Source organism: Camelus dromedarius, chromosome 22, assembly GCF_036321535.1.
Source record: "Camelus dromedarius isolate mCamDro1 chromosome 22, mCamDro1.pat, whole genome shotgun sequence".
Classification (NCBI taxonomy): domain Eukaryota; kingdom Metazoa; phylum Chordata; class Mammalia; order Artiodactyla; family Camelidae; genus Camelus; species Camelus dromedarius.
In genome coordinates, this window is record NC_087457.1 from 21,118,865 (window position 1) to 21,134,258 (window position 15,394).

The following is a 15,394-nucleotide window of genomic DNA, read 5'->3' on the forward strand; positions in this document are numbered from 1 at the left end:
TATATATAATAATATTTATACCTAAAGATGTGAGGAAGTTACAGAACAGGAAGCAGAATTCCATTAATAAATCTAAAGGTATTGCAAAAGAAAAAGTTGTTACTTCAGATATGCAGAACATCAGGTGGTATCTTGAACATTCAAAATTATATTAAATTCTTTATCCTTATCAAGTCATCACCCTTTGTTTTATATACTAGTTTTGGTTTGTGATCCTAATTCTTAAAGAAAGTGGGGGAAGGGAGTAACAACAATGCCTCAAGATTTTATTTAAAATGTAAGATCGATTTATAGTATACATTTATTTAGCTTACTCTAAGTGTCTGGTGCTGTTCTAAGCATATAATAACTATCAACACATTTATTCCTTATCACAGACCTAGGAGGTATGAATTCTCATTACCTTCATGTTAAGGTGAAATAATAAAGGCACATACAGGTTAAGAAACGGGACCAAGGACACACAGCTAATAAATTAAGCATAAAGGCACTCACACTCTAGCCAGTATGCAGTGCTGCCTATCAGCTTTCTCTCCTTGTAGAGAGTATAAGATGTTACTAACACTGCCCCTTGACCAGTCAAATAATAAGAATTTGAATCATAAGTATGAGAAAAATTTAATTCTATCAGAATTTAGAATAAAGTTGCCTTGAATAAAGAGTTTGCTTTCCATCTTTTGGACTATATTAATTCTATGGCCTTAATGAAAGTTAGAAAGTCATGGGTGTTCTTTTTTTCTTTCCAAAGTGTTTATAGTAGAAGTCAGATTCCTAGGAAACACATTTTGCAAATACAATTTCCTGTTGCTTCCTGGGTTCCTTCAGTCGTGTTGATTCAAGTGGATAAAACATAAACCTTCCTAATGATGGTATAAATGCTAAGTACATCGATCTCAGAGGTGATTCTTTTACAAATAGCTTCAATTATTCCCTTTCTGGATGCAAGGAATAGGTATTTTTATTTATGAGATTAGGATCTGCATACCTAAACCAAAGACTGCATTGTTCCCCCTCAGACATTACTAAACTAAAATCATGTACTTTCATGGTGCTTAAAGGTCTGTAAATCCTCCAAACTCTATTCATTTAGAATATATTCAAGAAAATTTAAAGACCAGGTTGCAAGCATGTTCATAATTCAAGATTTCTGAATCGGTATAAATGCGCAAACAGAGGAAAACATTCTCCTGCATTTTGATGAACTAAAAGTCACCATCCACATGAGACATAACTATCATACACCAGTGCCTAAGCAGAGATGATTGGGAGACACAAAATTAGCATCCCAAATTAGACATTTTTATGGAGTAAATTCTGATTTGTAGATGTTCTATACATAATGTATATACTAAAAAAAAAACAGTAAATGATATGTAATACAAAAGGAAAATTCATTGTGCTTTGCTATCCCACTTTAATAATTTTGAAGATTCTGATAAATGTGCCTTGGAAAACTGGAGTTCAAGCATCTCAGAATTATCATTTGAACAGTGGGATTGTATTTATAGAAAGAAAACTGATGTCCATATGTGCATGTATGTAGGACAATATTACATAATGTTGCATTTAGGCCATATTCCAAATACATGCAATGTTCTTTTTATCTATGAAGATTTTACTGGATATCCTTGGTGGGGGGTGTCTTGTGTGCATATACGTGAAAAAGCTTAAAGATAAATTAGATTGGGCTCTTAGAATAGGAGTAAAGAACCTTAGTATGACTGAAATTTTGAAACAATTCTCCAGTGAATAGTTTAAAAGAATATATTTTTTTATTTTATTCATGAGAAGAAAATGTTATTTGAGAATTTAAAGACAAATCCAGAAATCCCTTGTCCATTGTAGAATAAGAAAAAATAACTGAATCCCATTTTTGTTTCCCTACAAGTTTATCAATTTTTGATTACGCTTTCACTGTTTTGAGTAGCTGGATTTCAAGCCAAAGCCTTTATAATCTATTTCAACACAGCAAAGCTATCATCATGCCTTCTGAAAATAATGGCTTCCATGAGATGGTTATAATAGATCATCCTGAATTAGAAATCCTTTATGTAGTCTCTTTCAAAGCAAGCAAGTGAATCTGCAATGGAATATGTGCCTCTTTATTCCACTCACTGTGCCGCACATTTTCAATTCAGCAGTTTCCCAAGTTACCTACTCTGTGCCAGGCCCTGTTTTTGCTGCAAGGAACAAAAAGATGAAAGCTGTCTTCACAGAGTATACACTTTCGTGAAGGCGAGGGACAGGAAAAAGAATCGTTATCCCCCCCCCCCCCAAACCTACATGTGGATGTTTATACATGCTTTATGCATAATTGCCAAAACCTGGGAGCAACCAGAATGTCCTTCAGTTGGTGAGTGGGTAAATAGACAGTGGTACATCCAGACAATAGAATATTATTGGGCACTAAAAGGAAATTAGCTAAAAAGCCATGAAAAGGCATGAAGGAACCTTAGATAGCTATTACTAACTGAAAGAAACGAATCTTAAAAGGCTAATAGTGTATGATGCCAACAACGACTTTATGGAAAAAGCTAAACTGTGGAGATAGTAAAAAGACCAGTGATTGCCAGCGGTTGGCGAAGGGGGACAAGTAGCTGGAGCGTAAAGGATTTTCAGGGCAGTGAATCTACCCTGTACAATACTATAATGGTAGATACATGTCACTATACACTTGTACAAAGTGTACCATAAAGTAAACTATAGATTTCAGGTGACAATGATGTGTCAGTGTAGACTCATCTATTTCAGCAAACGCATCACTGTCGGGGGGATGCTGATAACGCAGGAGGCTAGAGACGGAGGCATATGGGAAATCCCTGTCCATTCTGCTCCATTTTGCTGTGAACCCAAATTTCTCTTAAAAATTAAAATTTATAAAAATAATATCTACAGTATAGAGTTGTGCCCACAATAATAGCAAAGGTACAGACTTGGAAGCAGCACAGAAGTTGGGAAGGAGCAGACAAGAAACAGTGCATAAAATGATACTTAAAATGGGTTGTGAAGAATGAGTAAAAGTTCTTATAATGCCAAAGATCTGATTCTTCCTGTCACTATGATCTAATTTCCTTCTGTGACATCGTTTCCATCGCAGAATGGGAACAAAAATCAGGTTTAATTTAATAGTCATACTATCCTTGTAGTAGTAAAATAAGAATTTTAACAATGACGTGATAATGTTAGCCTTGTCTGAACATTTCATGTTTTCAGGGTAATGTCTGATGACGTTTAGGGATACATTTGCGTCTAAAGCAGTATACATTAGCAGTCCAAAGCACTTGGAGGAGCTGGAAGAAATCATGAGAAGGGATGTAAAGTCTGGGCAAAAAAAATGTGAAGGAATCTATATCATCTGACTTTAAGTCACCAGAACTACATTCAGTGAATCTGCATGGCCCACAAGGGACCATTCCAGGCTCCTAGAATATAGAAATAAAAGCAATTTTCTTTCATTAGCGAGTCCACAATATGGCTAAAGAGAAAGCTTGTTAAGTGACGTTTATGTGATTAAAGACTATGCAGAGATAATCCACAAAATTACATGGAGGGTCACTAACAAAGAGAAGACCACCTAAAGAAAGAGTTAGCCTCCTGAAAGAAACCGGGAATTTCAGTTAAAGAGAAGAAGACAGAATCTAGGAGGCTGCAATGCAGGTCAGACCAATTGCAGTTTTGGGGAACACAACACATGGAGACAAATTTCCTGGGGGATACTTCAGGAGGGACATTCATATTTCATTTTAGATCATTATGCCACATGTCATTTGTGTGTGTGTGTGTGTGTGTGTGTGTGTGTGTGAATTATCTCATTTAGAAAGAACTGTTGTGGGGGAGGGATAAATTAGGAGTTTTGGATTACCATATACACACTACTGCATATAAAATAGATAAAGAGCTCCTGGATAGCACAGGGAACTATATTCAGTATCTTCTAGTACCTACAGTGGAAAAGGATCTGAAAAAAATATATATATATGTACATACCTATAAAATGTGTATGTATAACTGAATCACTTTGCTGCATACCTAAAACACACAATATTGTAAATCAACTATACTTCAATAAAAATAAATTAAATAAAATAATAAAATAAAAAGAACTGTTAGAAAGGTTTATCATGAAGCCAGTATGTACTGAAGTAGCTTTATTCTAGCTGGCATGCTGTGGCTCTTATTCTTAGTGCATGAAGTTATTTAAAAAAAAAAAAAAAGTCTTATCACCTAGTATTGCAAAGTAAGTTCACCACTACACGCCAAACCCAATTACCTCTTAAATGTTTGGTTGAGGCGTTCGAGGTAGGACTCCTAAGGCCTTGTCTAGGTCTGAAGGTAAAGAGCGCCATGTTTGATTAGTGGTGTCCTCCACTCATCGGGGAGTAAGGAGGGTTAAATCTCCACCTAATCCCTTAAGAAGCTATTTATTTTGCATGAGGCTAAGGTCTGTGGAAACAAAATCCACAATATCAATGATGGTTAACATTTGTTAAGCACTTACAGTGCTTTCCACCACTGAAGAACTTTCCATGTATTAATTCATTTAACCCTCACAACAACCTTGGGAGGTAGAAACTAAGCCCCAAGAAAGTCAAAGGGTGTGTGCAAGATTAGCAGCGAGGGAGGCTTCCGACCCTGGCAGTGAACTCTAGGGGAAGTGCTTCTGCCAGCTTCACCTACCAACCATCCAGCTAAATTAGTCAGAGCCCAGTGTCAGCTGTACCGGCAATGCCCCCAAAAGTAGTAACACTCATTCAAATATTATGCAAATAAAGAGCCTACAGGAGTCATGCAGACATAGCTACTTCTCTTAGCATCTCTACTTTGGAGCCAGCTGGAGCTGTTTTCAATTCTGCAGTCCTCTAACCAGGTTCCATTTTTTGTAAACACACCAAACGTGGAGAGGGGAAAAGAGTATGGTTTCAGAGTATCACAAACTCAAACCCCCAGTGCTTGTGATTTTGCACAGATAACTTCTCTGAGCTTCAGGGTCCTCATGTCTAAAATGGGAATCTATAAAATAACACATATTCGCCTAAGTAAGGCAAACTGAGGCATCCTACTGTTGTGTAAGTGCCTGACTTTGAGCTTTTGATTGCCAGAGCATCCACTGTAGAGACATCCATCTCACTACCAGCAAAACAACTAGAAAAGGAACCAGGCTGCCCCCACTCATAAAGTTCCCCTTTTAGAAAGCACTGGGTAACCTAGACACTTGACGTGTTGAGTGATCTCAGTGTTCCCTTCCCACGCCCCAATTCCCACTTTTATGCTTTAAATTCACTAAATAGAGAGTGAAACTTTGAAATCCTAGGCACCTCACCTCCAACCCTAATAAAGGAAGAGCTCCAAGCCCACGCTTCCTCCCTCTCTCTATTTTTCTCTCTCCCTCCCTCTTTTTGGGGTCCTCAGGCATGCGGCATGCCCACCAGGACCTGTCAGTAACAAATCTAGTTCTTCATAGTTCCCTACTCATTTGCTGAGGTGTGTCCAGCAATCATAATAAGAACACAAGGGCCAGTCCAACCGCAACATTGTCCCTGGTTGTGGTAGGATGGATGGCTGGGGGGCTCTCTAAGTGTAAACAGCCTTGGGCAATTCCAAGACAAGAATATCACTATCAATAGACGGTGACCAACACAACATGTACAGAATACTTAGCTCAATGCCCCAAGTACAGCATACAGCATATCTTACTGCTGCTTCCTATATGTCACTATACATATGAATAAATAAGTTAGGATACTGTCTTGCATGCAAAATTTCTGTTTTAATTATTAGAATATAAAAGAAAGGATTTCATCTGTGATTAGTATTTTCCAATGAACTGGGTAGAGTTTCCATTTTCAACGTATTCTTTTGACACTATATTTTGCAGGAAATGGGTAGTTTGGATGAACAGAGGCAAAAAAAAAAAAAAGGTACTGAATATGTTTGGTATTTTCAGAAGAGGGCCGTGTGAATCCTACAGTTCTATAATGTTGTCTTTGAGGTTATGATATGTTTAAATATTGTGATTCTTTTCCTTTCCTAGGTCTAAACCTAGGCTGCTCAATACCAAATTACTCAATATCGGGCTGAGAGAAAAATATCACTCGTTTAAACATTCCTGAATAGTAGTTTTTTAATGTAATTTTTAAACCAAGTGAGACATATTGGAAAAATATGCATAAATATAAGCTTATGTGTTTTTTTAGAATAATAAATGCATTCATTGAGCTATTTTAGAATCATTCATAAAGATAGAATATTCACAAAAATAAATAACATGGCTTTTAAAAAATAACTTATAATAATATTTTCAGGAAGATTTTTTAAGTCACATTTTCTAGATCTGACACTCTCCACACTGACAATGGGGTGTTTATGAACATTTTAGTGTGTGTGCGGGGAGGGGGAGTAATTATGCTTTATTACAGAATGCTATTAGGTACATAGTTAATGGACCACATAAGTTCAAACTGGTATTTTGTTACCTTATTAAAAAAAATCCACATTAATAATTGTGGGTCATAGACTACAAGCATTGTGTTTATATATTCAGATGCAGAGAATCTACTGTTCTTATTTCTTTAATTAAATTTTGTTTCTGACTAGCTTAACAAAGGTTTCCTAGGACATAAAAAAAAAGGACTGTTTTTCCATGTTTGGTTTTGTTCAATAAAATTATGGCTTATTCCTGTGAGTAAAATCTCAAGGAAATTGTTAAGAGCAAAAGATGTTTTTCCTAAAAAACTCTTGTGCTGAATATGAGTTCACATTTGGTATAAATCCTTGATTTATTAAGTAATACTGAGATTTAGGCAATTCCCTAAGATGTGTTTATTCAAAATCATTTCTATAAAAGTACATTGATTAACCGATATAATCCTCCAGTGTAATTTCATTTTAGCAGGCTTCTTGATTACAGAAACTTTCTAAAGGTATTAGATTTGTGTTTACAAAATGCTGTTCTTATCATCATCATAATCATGAGCTATGTTCACTAACGTTACTTTCTTCATCTGTGGCAAGTGATGAAGAGCATAAATGGGCTTAAGAATCAGAAAGTTTGTCTAAGGTGGCTTAACAGCTGTGGGGTTTGCCAGTACCTCACCTGGCTTAGAGGAGGGTTTTTATGCTATTTAAGTATCCAATATTTCAGAAAAAAAAACCAAACCATGTATATTGTTCAAAGTATGATTTTCAAAAGCTTCGTAGATTTTTCTTTCTTTTAAAAATTTTTGAAATTTTTAAAGGATATTTTCCACTTACAGTTACTACAAAATATTGGCTATACTCCCCGTCGTGCACTCCATCTCTGAGCCTGTCTTACAGCCAACAGTTTGCACGCAGTTCTCACTCCCCCAGCCCCTCCTTGCCCTCCTCATTGGTAACCTCTAGTTTGTCCTCTATATCTGTGAGTCCGCTTCTTTTTGGTACACTCCCTAGTTTATTGATTTTTTTTTTAGATTCCACATGTAAGTGATATCATACGGTATTTGTCTTTCTCTGACTTATTTCACTTAGTATAACATCCTCCAACGCCCTCCAAGTCCATCCATGTTGCTGCAAATGGCAAAATTCCGTTCTTTTTTAAGGCTGATTTTTATCCAATCATCTGTTGATGGATACTTAAGCTGCTTCCGTATCTTGACAATTGTAAATAATACTTCTATGAACCCTGGGGTGCATGTATCTTTTCAAATTACTTTTTATGTGTTTTTAAAAATATACATTCAAGAGTGGAATTTCTGAGTCATATGGTTGTTCTATTTTGAGTTTTTTTGAGAAAATGCCATACTATTTTAGAGTGGCTGCACTAATTTACATTCCTACCAACCAACAGGGCACAAGGGTTCCCTTTTCTCCACGTCCTCACCAACATTTGTTATTTGCATATATATGTATTTGGAATAGTTTTTCATTGTCTTATTAACACATAAGAAGGACTATATTTTCAAATAAAGCTGAATATACATTATATAATAATAATTATATGATTTATATGGTTTTTTTTACTTGGCTATGGATACACAGTTAGAGCACATATGCAGTGAGTTAACTAAACAATTATAAAGAGTAACTCCTAGTCAAATTCAGAGTAAGTATTTGCATAGAAATTCATATTTTGACTTTATTATGTTTAATAACTTATCAAAAGTGAGAAACAAACCAATTTATCATGAAGTCTAAGAATGCACACAAATAACTTTTCATGTGGGAAAAGACTTTTGAATCCTTATGTGGGGAACAAATTTATGTCAGCAATTATATATCAATGAAATGTATAAGCCAGACATTTGAAATCGAAGAATATAGAACATTTTAACTTTACTATCCAAAAGAGACCAAAGCATCAATCAGTTTATAATATATTCTTTTGATATTTAGATCTGGTCCCAATGCCTTCTATTTCCTTTTCGTTCATGAAACTAATTCTGAAATACAATGTAGTGCTGAATATGAGACCATGGGGAAGGTTAAAGAAAAAAAAGGAAAATAATTAGTATGTATGTTCTTCTAGACTATTTTTGGTTACTTTTTTTCTTATGGTTTTTTTATGGGAAATGCTCATTTTGCAGGAAGTGCCATTGGTGCTCATAACAAGATGACAGAGATGTTCTCTTTAGCACATTCTGGCACTGAGTTAAGATGATGAAAAGCTTTTTAAAAACAAACCTAAATTTACCCTCAGAAAAGCCGCATGTTTAAACCAACCTTTGCTTCTCTAATCAACCCCACCAACGGACCAGAAGAAAGCTGAAGTCCAGCTGACGGTCCTTTGGAGCTGATTCCTCTGCTGGGGTCCACAGCCCTCCCTCCCTGTCGGCCCCAGCCCTTCACCGCCCTGCTGCACATTTCTTCCGGAGTAAGCAAAGTTTTAAATCAGAACACAGCTTGGGGAACTGCCAAGTCAGCTGCAGCACTACAAGGTAATATACCCCATCGTGTCACAAAATAATTCATTTCTGAATAGCTCATTATAGTTCCTCTAAATTAGCAAGATTTAAAGGTGACCTAACACAAACTAACAAATAGGTCCTTTGGAAATAATATACCAAATCCACAACCAGATTATTACTCGACGTGGGTTAACATATTGCCACTTTTAAACAGTTTTCTTCCTTATCGAAAGTTTATATGTTCCTACCATCTAACAAAATAGTCATTTGGTGAGAAACTCTTTATGCACACGTCTAAATATAAACTTACATTTATAAACTTTTAAGAAATACTACATATAATAAAATACTATTTGTATTATAGCACCTTCTCCCTCCCCACACAATTAAGAACATACAAAGTCTTTGCCCATTCACACCCGGTCTCCCATGTGAGGGAAAAGGAGGGAATGTAACTTTGATTTCCGTGGAGGCATATAGCATTAGTTTTTCAACTGCAGTGCCCTTTACTTCAATAACAGGCGTCATTAGCAGTTTCTCAAAAGGCGTATTAGAACTTCTTGACTAGATGCCCTGTTATTTTTGTTCATTTCCTTAAGCACTTAACCCTTAACCATAGAACAATGCCATCATGGTGACATACTCTGTCTAGAATGAGCACACAGAACATGTTACCATAGCTTCTCCAACCACTAATTGGGAGTCTTAAGAATTCATTATATTAAAGAGGAGGGTATTGTTTTGATTTCATTTTTAAATCAGTAAATAAAATAACCTTTTGCCCCCTCTTTCAGCAGAACAGTGTAAAAGCTTCCGAATATGTCTCAAGAAAATTAGAAAACTCAGTCATAAATTTGGCTTGATTTTGGCTTACTTTCTTGGTGGTTTTGACCATAATATAATTTTAAATTATTTTTGTTCCTAGTTAAATGAATGCTCAAAATGGCAAAAAATTATGCTGGTCCATTTTAGATGGCCCAATACATAGATAAATCACATCAAACAACAGAGTGGGTTGTTCCAAATATATATTTAAATAAATGAGGCTTTTCTTATATAATTATTCTGAGATAAATTAAATAGCACATGTTACTTGTTAATGAAAGAAAAGGTAGAGAAATAACCTTTTTCTTAATCTTTTTAAAAGGTATTAAAATAGTATAAAATGAAATTCAAATATAAGTTAAAATACATATTGTAAAAATATAATGATTAGTTGCCAGAGGTAGAGTGTTGGGAAGGCAGTGGATAAAATGGTTCAAAAGGAACAAACTTCTAGTTATAAAATAAATAAGCCTTGGGGTATAATGTAAAACAGGTCACTACAGTTAGTAATACTGTACTGCATTTTTGAAAGTTTCTAAGAGAGTAGACCTTAAAAGTTCTCATTACAAGAAAAGACTTTTGTAACTATGTATGCTGACAGATGTTAATGAGATTTATCGTGGAGAACATTTTGTGATGTATACAAATATCAAATCATTATGTTGTATGCCTGAAACTAACATAATGTTCTATCTCAATTACACCAAAATAAAAACAAATAAATAATAATTATGTTCCTATATTTTAAAATAATTTCTAAGAAAAAATGTCTTAAGTATGTATAACATACAAACATAAAAATTGTTTTGTAATTCTTTACAATAATTATGAGATATTTTACAGTACAATAAGTTTGCACAATAAAAAGTTTAGGAAATTCCTATTTCAATTCACTGTTTCACTGTGGCTCTCAATGCTTTTGTGTTGTAAGTAGCAGAACTCTCTTAGAAAATCCAAACATACTACATAGTAAACAAGATACTGCATTGGTTTAAGTTGAAATGGAAGAATCTGCAGTCTTGCACTGGGCTGTGCCCAACCTGCTCCCACAGGGTTCTCTGTGGAAAACAGTTTGAAGACCATTGGCAAGCCTCCTCCCCCCATGCAGAGCGTTCCAGATGGCCTCTGCCCACACACCGTTTCCTGCAAAATGAAGCTTAGCTGCTGTCCAGTTGCACTTGCACAGTACTGGGGTACTGATTTATTTATGGATACAGCTTTGATTCTCAGTGAACTTATCCCCTAATTCCTATTTCATATACATAAATATACCTTATGTATAAAATATGTATTATATATAAACAAATATATATCTTGTCAATACAGGTATATATGTATGTATTTATATTTATATATAATCCTACAGTGCCCATGCTATATTGAATAAGCTTAAATATCGTGAGTTAGAAAGCCAAACACCCAACTTAAAATGATTTTTGCTGGCCACATGTCCATTTGGCATGGGTGAACTGTTAAATGTGGTTCTCCATCAATTAAACCCTTCCAGTTCTGCCTACTCTTATTAAGTCAATTAGAAAAATTCACTTTCCATTTGGGTTCATTAGCTTATTAATTGGCCCACTGGGAAAGCGGAAACTGGCAGACATCTAACAGGCATCCTGTGTGTGGTTATCTGCAATCCTCTTCATAGAGTCTGCTTTTGCCTTTTCAGGAAAATATTTTACCTTGGAGTAGAAAACATAATTTTTCCCCCCAAAATACACATAGAATCAGAAATAATTATCAAAAACACAGTAAAACTTCAGAGATTTCAAAAATTCTACATCGAATATTTTTTAAAGTTAGCATGGAGTTTAAGACATGCTAATACTTCTGATTATGTTCAATTTGAAAAGTGTTAATTGAGATTCGCTAGATGAAAATGATTCCTTTGGTGCTGGGAGAATTGCAAAAATCGGTAAGATTAGGATGAATTAGGACTGAATTAGGCTTCATATGATCTGGTGAGGACTGGATAGAGTTAGGGAGAGGTACTTCTTACCATAAGCCCAGCTAGAATGGAGACAAGAAATGGTATAGGTAGTTTTGTAAAGGTGATTTCTAATTATTTCTTATAGCAAATAATAATGGCTATAATATATAGAACAATATAATAGTAAATTACAATGATTTTGCTTGCATATGTCTAGACTACAGAAAGTACAGCTCAACAAAATCTTGGCTCATGGTTGTTGGATTTATACAGGACATTGGGCATGCATTTTAGATATTAGATACAGGGCTCTTGTATGCAGGAAATGTCATGAGCTTTTATATTATCTATTGATATGATTAATAAATATGGTACTTGGGTTAATAAGCAGTGTGAAATACCTAACCAGTGGAAGAAATTCACACAGAAAGAAATGCTTATCACTCAAGGCAGAATATGTATTAAATATCATTTTGGAGAGACCAACAAACACTTGAAGAGGCATGGTATAATACAGAGAGTCTCGGGAGGGGTCAGAGACCCTTTGTAGAGGTAATGGCAATTGAGCTGGCCTTAAATGATAGGTAAATTCAGAGTGAGTAAAAGTGACTTTTTCTTGTGTGTGTCTCCTATGGGAAGGAAAAGAAAATAATGTTCTACAGACAGGTACAAGGACAACTATATATGGCTTAACAGATCTTTATATTTTTAGATCTGAATTGAAAAAGTGTTTATATATGCATAGTTTAAATCAGCAACATCCAGTTCTTTTTCCTTGGGACTGAACCACAGTAGCTATGGCTTAAGATTAAGATGAGTTTGGTAGGCCAGTGTGAAAGGAATTCTGAGATGTCATGTTTGTGCTTATCACTTATTATTAATTATTTATGCTTGCAAAGCACTTTTGTTTATATTTGCATGCCTTTCTTGCAGATGTAGAACAAATGTGACTGCATTGATCTGTACCCTGGTGCTCTGCTACTCTGACAAAATAGATATCTGATCAGAGTTGAAGGCTCCTTCCATCAGCCAAATTGATTGCAAGTGACATTTGACAAAGTGGCTAATCAGAGCCGTAGCCAGTTCTCTTCACTGCAGACAGTATCCAATCAGACAGACCCTCCCTGGCCAAGGGGAGACCAAATTAGAAGAAAAAGACCAGGAACATTCTCCACCACACTGTTCTACTGAGATGAACTAACATCCAGATACTGGTCAATACGTTTCTTTCACTTAAATATATATTCCAACAGGGATGCAGAAGATGGCCATAGTCTTTAACGTCCATTCATATATTAATACTATATAGACTGCATCCTATTGGATTATGTTGTTAGTACACATGTACATTGAACACTTTCTATTTTGGCTACTTGCCTTTGTACTAATTTTCATTCTACAGTGACAAGCATTTTTAATACAATATAGGGCACACTTTTTAAAAAAACTAAAGCAGTGGAATTTTAAATTTCCTGTTGAAGAAGTCTAACATCTTGCATGCTTAATACTTTTCATACATACAATGCATCATTGAAAAATGTGTAAGTGCTAGATAAATAAGTATTCAAGTTACTAGTAAAAAATATATATTAGCTGAAAAATAAATCAAACATCAAACTAGTGGACACTAAAATTAATTTCCAAAAATCACTTTTTCTTTTATTCACCTATGTATTCATATCAATATCAGCTAACGGATTCTTACCTTATTCAGTGAGTTATAGTCTATTATTAGTATTATTTATTTTGATGCTAAAACTGTCCGAGGTTTGGCCAGTGAAATCTCATCAAGTTTGCTTCACCTCTTCAAATATCCACCTATTCTTGGGGTTGAGTGCCATTTGTAATGTGTTGCAAAGTCAAGAAATGTGATACTTTTTTTGTGCAATAACTCATTGAAATTCAGTTAAGAGGTTCTCAAACTTGGCAGTCTAATAGGTTTGATAGTCTTACAGATGATTTATTCTGAGACCAGACTGCTGACAGCTGCTTTCCTCTCCTTCAAGCCTCCCTGCACCTATGGGGATTCAAAGATCTCTTCAGATGCATCCAAGTGAAAAATGAATGATTCACCATTGAGGTCAAAAGTGTAGAAAAAGAGGCAAAGAGGAGTAAAAATGGGGAAGGGACTTGGGGAGGAAAGCTAAAGTGGAAAAGAGTGAGCATTCTTACTATACTTGGCTTCTTTCATTCAACATGCTATTTATCCTTACTGATGTTTATCCATAGTTTGTTCTTTTTTAATTGTTGTATAGTATGAGTACCAAAATTTTTAATTAGCTATCTCCTGTTGATAGGCTTATAGGTTTTTTCAGTTTGGGGACTATTATGAATAATGATGCTATAGACATTCCTATATAACTTTTTTGGTATATATATACATTTATTTCTCTTGAGTACATAGCTAGGATTGTAATTGTTAGGTGGTAGGGTAGTTGGATGTTAAGCTTTAGGAGATACTGACAAGTAGTTTTCCAAAGTCATAGTACTAATTCTAGCAACGTGTGAGAGTTTCATTGCTCTGTAGTCTTATGAAGTATTGTCATTCTTTTAAATTTTAGCTATCATGATAACTGTGAGCAGTATCTCACTGTGATTTAAATTTTTATACCTTTTTTTGAATTAGTGTTTTTCTTAAAGCTCCTTGGGTGGTTTAATGTGCATCTGGGTTTGAATTCACCATCTTAACCACTGCACCTTGGGGTTGAAGAATTATACCTGGAGCTGTAGTGAAGCATGTGAGCTGGAAGGATGGGAGACGTTAAGAAGCTGGGAGGACGTAGCCTAATTTTGATTTACCTTGAAACTGGGATTCTACAGTGGGAAAGAAGAAAGGGTTATTTGAGATGAGGCTGTCAAGAAACAGAGGCTGGGATCAATGTGTACATGGAAGTCACTAATGTTAGTGTCCAAATGTGGATGGTGAGAGGAAAAATCTAGCCATAGTTCAGAGCGATGAATGCTGAGAATTTGAGCTGGGCTGTTTGTCCCCAGGAGTTCATCAGATTTCATCGTGAAGAGGAGAGAAAGATCAAGAGCAACACATTTGAACAAAAGAGAGAGACATGATCATTAGGAGCAGAGACACGGACTCCAACCTTCTCTGACTCAGGTATGAGAGGAGTTAAAGAAAAATTCTCCATTCATGGGGGCTTCACGGAGAGTGATTTTCTAAGTATACATCCTGGTTTCGGTGAAATTAAGACTGAAAAGAGGTGATGAGGCATTTGCTGAAAGCAGGTGAGAAATCCCATGTGGCAGTAGGAAGCAAGTCAGGAAGGGGTAACAGGTGGGCTGAGTCATACCAAGGGCACACAGACCCTTTGGGTCTGGATGTCCTGGCTGTGGGGGTTACAGCAGGGCTTTGAACATCTGGTAGTGTTGTGGTCAGTAAGATGCACTGCACTGGGGATTGATTTTGATGGTCCTTCCTTGAGGGTAGAATCTGGTTTCAGTATTTTGTCCCCGAGCCTTTCCTCACCGTGTGGAGCTGCTCCCTTCTAAGGTTTATGGGAGATGTGACAGAGATTTAGGACCAGGTTTCCTTGGAAGTAAAGTAAAAAGATTTTTTGGTCGAATAAATTTTGAAAATGCTATATCTCTACCAAATTTAACTCTTAAATATTCTTTGAGAAGCAGTGTGGTTAAAAAAAAAAAAAAACCTGATTTTAATTTATCTTAACTAACCCAATGTTTTCTAAGACATTTGAATAAAAACATGTTAAGGGATGATGGCGTCTAGCATATGGAAAAC